This window comes from Saccostrea echinata, unplaced genomic scaffold (assembly GCF_033153115.1).
Source record: "Saccostrea echinata isolate AGI-Se365-2 ecotype Australia unplaced genomic scaffold, CSIRO_AGI_Sech_v1 ptg000020l, whole genome shotgun sequence".
Classification (NCBI taxonomy): Eukaryota; Metazoa; Mollusca; class Bivalvia; order Ostreida; family Ostreidae; genus Saccostrea; species Saccostrea echinata.
In genome coordinates, this window is record NW_026889769.1 from 4,952,288 (window position 1) to 4,959,173 (window position 6,886).

A 6,886-nucleotide genomic window follows, 5' to 3' on the forward strand; every position below is an offset into this window, starting at 1 on the left:
AATTTTGCTTAATAACATGAGACAGTTTGCTCTCAAAATTTCAATCTCGCGTATATTTTTAATATAGGTTATATAGAGCAATACAAGAATTTGTGAAAATTTTGTCCTAGATTATAGATATCAAATACCTATCTTGGGAAAATAAGGTGTCACGAAAATTTGGTGATCTACAGTATTAAATGTATATTAATTAACAATTGCCTATACATGACAAGTTAGCAGGGGATGTCAGAGCATTGTATTAAGTACATTCAACTCGGGATTGTAAAAACACATTACATGTATATTCTAATTAACTGCTGAAATTTCTCGACTCTTACTGAAAACATAAAATATATCTCTGATATATCCTGAATTTGAAATGGACATACTTCCAAAGTTTTGAGGAAATGACAATGCTAAGTTAATAGTAAAATACTCAGCACTTGTGACCCTAGGCCAAACGATGATAGGTACTATAAAAAGGTAAATCAAACCTGGACATCACCTCTCATTCCAGAAATACCTCCCTATCCTTGGATAGAGATTCACAGATTTATACCATTACATCACATATTATCACACATCAACAACAAATTTTTGACAGACATTATTATCTCCTCAATTTCTCTTCTTCATCTTTTGCTTGTATAAAAAATAAGAGAGTGCCATACTTTATGTCAGAAGTTAACAGATAACTGACCACATAATGATCTGCAGTAATTGACTGAATTATCTGCAGCTTACAACATCTCTCAACAAGTGATCAGCATTGTGTCTGGACCCAAATGGTGCCCAGTTGGCCATGCTTATTGATACCTAGTATTATGTCCGCTATGGCAAGAATGTTTGTAGATGAGAACTGCATCTCCATGCCCTTATCAATTTCATTCATAGCTTCATATAAGACATGCATGGTCATTCAGACATGTATATCAGGATAGGTATATATACTTACATATTACAGACAACACATTCTGCACAGAAGGCACTGATTTTTGAAAATAAATTCATCCAAGTTAACACAGTTTTTTTCCTGCGTGAATGTTAATAATAGCAATAATCTATTCCAACTATACTGCTGAGAGAAATTTGGGGTCAGACATTTAACTCCCGTTCATAACAGACACACGTGCTTTCAACACCAAAACAGACAATCAGTATGTAGATCGGAATACACCACTATGGCAGTCATTCACAGAAAAATAAATCCCCCACAATGCATGCCAACTCCTGTAAACTATATCCTCAGTCACCATCTGCCTCTGGGAACCCCCTTCTGCATGTGTGTATACACTATCTATAGGCTCAGTAGCGTTAACCAAACCATCCCACCTTTTTTCTGTCTGTGTTGCCTCAGGGCTATACGGTGTGCTTCACTATACCTGGTATAACACCAACACTTCACAGGTTCACTCAAGCATATTCGCTCCACAATGCATTCAAACTCATTTTTGAATAGACACACTATACACAAAAAAAACCTCACGTAAATGGGTCCCGCTTTAATAGGAATCCCTTTACATGCCTTCTTTGCAGGAAATACCAAAGTTGAACGTTAACATTTTTCTTGTGAATGGAAGCGATTCATAGTCACTATCTTAGGTTTCTGCTTACATGATTTGAAACTTGATCCTAGTCACCCCTGCATGGCATCCAAATGTTTTCTGCTCCAAATGTAAATTTTGATGATGTTATAAGTGACTTTCCCCCCTTAATTTTGTCTGGCTGATTTCGTGCAATCTTCTTTATGGTGGGGATATTATATGATTTAAAGGAGAAAAAAAAAGAAAGACTTTTATGAAGAGTATATCAATTTGCATATCAAAATTCAAAAAGATTTTTGATAACAATTTTTTTATGTTTGAAAAGAGGACATTATAACATGCAATTATGATAAAATTGAAAAAAAAGAAGGTTTATAAAAGAAAGAAGATAGAAATCTGAAATTTAATCTTCATTAATTTAATTTATATGAAATGAAATTATTCTGGGAATTGCAGTTTTAATTTTATATTACGTATTAAGACGTCATAAATCAGAGCAAAATCAGAACAAAAAATGTTAATTTCCAAGTTTTTATTCTGATTCTCAGCCAGTGTATCAGATGTACCCTAATTAACCTTAATGCATACTTATTATTTTAAAAGTGAGAGTCTATTACCTTCCTCTTAAACACTAAATATATTTAACTCAATGTATATTTTGTGAATTCTTTTTAAAAGTATTTACAGTAAAATTTGGTGATAGTGAAGACCTGGGGACCTGTGAATTGACTTTGCTATATTTGTAATTGTAATATCAATGCAACCAGTTCGTTTAATTATCTATAGCAAATTCACAATACACACACGTCTTCTTTTAAGTATTAATATGTTCAGGGAACTCAGGTATTAAATACAAAAATTATTTTGGAGAACTGAAAAATTTCAGATAAATCTAATTTCAAACGTAAATATTTATGAAAAATAATGTCAGTTCAATACTTACAATTTTGTGATCTTAAAAAATTCATGGTAAAAGATGTATATTTTAACTTCTATGGGACACAAAATCAATTCACTATATCCATAAAATTGTTATATCCAAATTTATTTTACAAGGAATTGTTAAAAAATCATCAAATCTGTAAATTCACTAGATCCGTGTTTGTGAACAATGAACACGAGGGACAGAAGTTTGGTAGGACATGCGTTGCTGCAAAGAGATAACCGATCTCTCCAAAATCAGTTGCATAATCTTCAATACATGTGCAGTAATTGACTGTATTTATGTGCAGTAATTAGCTGTAGTCACTGTGCTGAGGGAAGAATTAATAGATAAATATCATTGCAGTTATACAGATGACCGTTTCACCAGCAGAAAATAAAATGTATCCAAGTCTAGCGCCCTGTTGACATGAATATGTATTAAATATTTAACATGCAGTAAATTAATGCAAAGTAAAATGTGCGAATTATACTTATGCCAATTAAAGTATGTTCACACGACAATGCGAAGTAAGCTTATGGATATCAACATTTTATTTCTACAGTCAGGCTATTATGATGTCATTTGCAAATCATGTCACCTTAAGCAGATCAGATAATACATCTGACATAATGTCATTGACATTTGATGCGCAGTAAATTAATTCAAATTAAACAAATTCGCATTAAATTCTCCATGCGAATGTGGTTCAAATTTGATTGGCAGTAACTTATGTTTAATTTGAATTCAACTCTCTGTATGAACAGGGCATAGGATGCACACCTACCATCACAATGCAATACATACCAGGGCTTAAGAACTTGAATAACCCTCACTACCCTCCCTAATGAGGTAAACTTTAAATGGGGTGTGTATGAAATATTGCAGAACTTAACCACTCATCCTTACACATTGACTATAAACAATCTTTACTCCTGGTTGACTGCAAATTGATATGCTGTATATCAAATGCTTCAAATCCCTGCACTGCAAAGTTTTAATCTAGACAAGACTTTTCTATCTATATCTAACTGATCTTAACCTTTCAAAATGACCTTAATCAATCACTAATAACTTCTGTGACCTATTATTTAAAGACGTACATTAAAAATTTATGGTTATGACTCTGAACTTGACCTTCTCAACTGACCCCTTCAACAATCTGGCCAGGTAAAAGTTATACTGCAAAAGCCTTTGACCAAGCATGAATCTATGACTGTATTTTGACAAAACAAAATACACAAACCTTTGTGCTCAGAGTGAATTGACACATAGATCTTCACATTACAATTTTGTGAACTGGACATGCATCTTAAACTTTCCATTCCTGTACCAGGACCTTGAACATGATTCAAGGTCATATCATATTCTTAGTCATAACCTAGTCATAGGGAACTTGCTACCGGTACTTTGTTATATTTACCCCTTCCGATTCTGCATTAGATTTCCAAAGGTCTTGCCCTACATGTGTTCCATAAAAAGGGTTGGGAAAGCTACCATGGTTCCTATAGTCCCTAACACATAGATAATTATTCATAGCACAAGACAATAAAGATCTTCAATGTTTGTGCAACCACTATACAAAATTTCAAATTGAATCTGCATGTTGATGTAAACAAGATACATGCTCCGATTTCTTAAAAGGGAGAATGAAAGAAAATTATTAGTCTAAGTATACGTTCATCATGGTTTAAATACAGTCAAACCACGTTATCTCGAACTCGATGGGACAGAGAAGAAACTTCAAGATATTTAAGGGTTCGAGATATCGAGGGGAAAATATTTAAGAAATACATGGTTAGGACTTCCCAATCACTTCATCATATCCATGGTATTCGAGATATCCATGTTTGAGATACCGAAGTTCAACTGTATATCAATTAACTCTACTGAAATTTCAAGATTTTTTGAATGAAATAATGGGGTTTATACTGTATGTATGTCCTTCCAAATTGACTGCAATCATTAATTCATTATGTAGTGGAAGAGTAAATAATAACAAAATGCAAAAACATTTACTAATTCTCAATCATTTCAAAACTTCCTCACTGATCCTAAATAACTGGGATTCTTACAAGGTAGATAACTCTAGATAACTCTGATAAATTGATCTCCTGACATTAAGACACTACTTGGTGGCAGTTTTATGTAAAATTTAACTATTGAGGTCTGTGGTCACTAGAACATTCTTGGTTTCATTTCCTACGATTCCTTTTTTGAAGAATGATACCAAATATACTTTTTATCTCTTTTAATAGCATACTGGACAAATAATTTTATGGGTGAAATAAAATGTATGGTATTTTCTAATATTCATATATCAAATTCATATTGGAGATACAAGGCAAATGGGAGTTTTATGAAGCAAGTAATTCCTTTTCCCTGTATCAGAAGTTGAAATGAAACCTTAAGTGTGCCAGCTATTATTTTCTGACAAGAATTGCAGTAAATGAAGTACAACAGTATATTCTGATTTTCTAAGTAAACTTACATATAAAAAAGTTTGTAGTTCTTTCAAAGACAAATATGGATAAAAGGAACTAATAGAAGCAATGTACATCTAATGCAGGTGTTCCAACAGAACTCGGACTGTGATGAGGTCAGCTATGTTTGTCCAGTGAATGGTCATTACTTCATTTTCAGTCATAACTGTCACTTAAATCAGTTAGCTATGTCCCAGGCTGTCCATCTGTCAGTCAGTGTATAAAAAGCACACAGGACTACTGAGGCCAAATCATTATTAATGGCAAATATCGCCCCCCTGTCATGTCAAGCCATTCCCCACCATTAACAACTGCATTCTGAAGAATTCCTTTAACTTGTGGTTAAAAACACTTTACCCTAAAACAATACATCATGTCACCCTGTATCTCATAAAGCAACAAGACATAAGACCTCAATGGACCAAGACCCATTTTATGGAACCTACAAAGATCTAAAGTATTTTCTGCATTCCTTTTCACTTCAAATATCACACAAAAGTTAATCTCAAAAGTTATTTGCAGCAATGTATATTATTATTCAAGAAGCCTTATCCATTTATGATACTGTAAATCATCTTCTAACCAACTTTTTTGTGTGATTAAGAGACTGTCTGCTTGCGAAAATTTCATTCTTGCTTACATTACTTTTATTTAAGATTTACATACAACAATAACCAGAAATTGTGAAAATTTTGTCTCGCTTATAAATAGCAAATAACTATCTTGCAAAAATAATGTGTTGCGAAAATTTGGTGATCTACTGTAGCTTTTTTTTTTTTTAAAAATTATTACTCGATTGTTACAGGTACTAAGTTCTTGGCCTTCTTGCGATCTTACTTTTTCATACAGTATAAATGATCTTAATTGAGGAAACTAATCATAAATACCCATGCTTTATTTGTGGAGACTTGGTGATTGACTCAGCATTATCAATTTAAAGGAAATGAAATATGGACCTTTAAATCTATATTTTCTTTACTGGTGAAGATGTTTCTAGCCACCAATAATCAAATTTCCGAGCCTACAAGATTAAGAAGATTTAATAGAGGCTACAAGACCAGCAAACACTTGTCGAAGAATTGAAACCGAATGATTCCACATAACCATTTACTGACTGTTTGCTATAGGTTTTCTTTGCAAACATGGGGAATCCACTCTTAAAGCCACACACAACAAAAGAATAACCAATTGACACAATGCTTTCATTATTGCGGGTAATTTTATCTGAACGGAAACCTCTTTTTAGTTTTTTTGTTCCTATCCTCTTCAGTAAATCTAAATGGTGTGGTTTATTTCCGGTCTTCAGCTGAGCAGTACGTGACATTTTATTTTACACAAATTAGTTGCATCATGAGATTATTCTCTGAAAAATCTATTCTAGCCCAGAAGGGGGAAAACAAACCTGCATCTCTTTCCTGAATGTAAGATACTTGTAAAGGATAAAATGTTATAATTCTCCTGCTTGAAAATAAGCAAAGATTAATTAACTGCATTACCGGTAGTATGAAGAATTCAGTTATTTATGTTGAAAATTTAATGAAAGATGTATAGGTTCCATACTAGTGCTCGTTAATAATCAGTTTTTCTCAAACTCAAGTTTCTTAATTTTTTTTTTAATTTTCAGGAGACACAAGGCTTGCTGAATGTCTCTTGAAAATCTTTACAAACATACACAGTATGTAATCAGTCCAAATATTAAGTTTATCTGCTTGTAAAAAAAGAATACTAATGTATCAATAGACTAATATCACAATATAGTTATAAATTAATATACTCTTTTTAAGGCTTTTACTGAAAGAGGCTCACCAGTCAAGATTGAGAGTTATATGGTATTAATATCTTCGCTTTGACAGCCACATTTCAATAAGCAACAACAGTTTAAAGAATATACTGGGTGTTCTATCCTGGAAGTCCACATTTAAATGTTTGTACGAACACACACATTTAATATTTCA

General features: G+C 32.7%; 1 protein-coding gene across 1 annotated transcript in view; it reads right to left on the reverse strand.

The window, feature by feature from the left end:
• Positions 1 to 1,632, reverse strand: part of LOC133189971 (zinc finger protein GLI4-like) — a 69,112-nt gene extending 67,480 nt beyond the window's left edge. The window contains exon 1 of the mRNA XM_061325423.1: positions 938 to 1,632. The gene's annotated coding sequence lies outside the window, so the exon portion shown is untranslated. The remainder of the gene's footprint in view (positions 1 to 937) is intronic.
• Between the last annotated feature and the right edge of the window lie 5,254 nt (positions 1,633 to 6,886).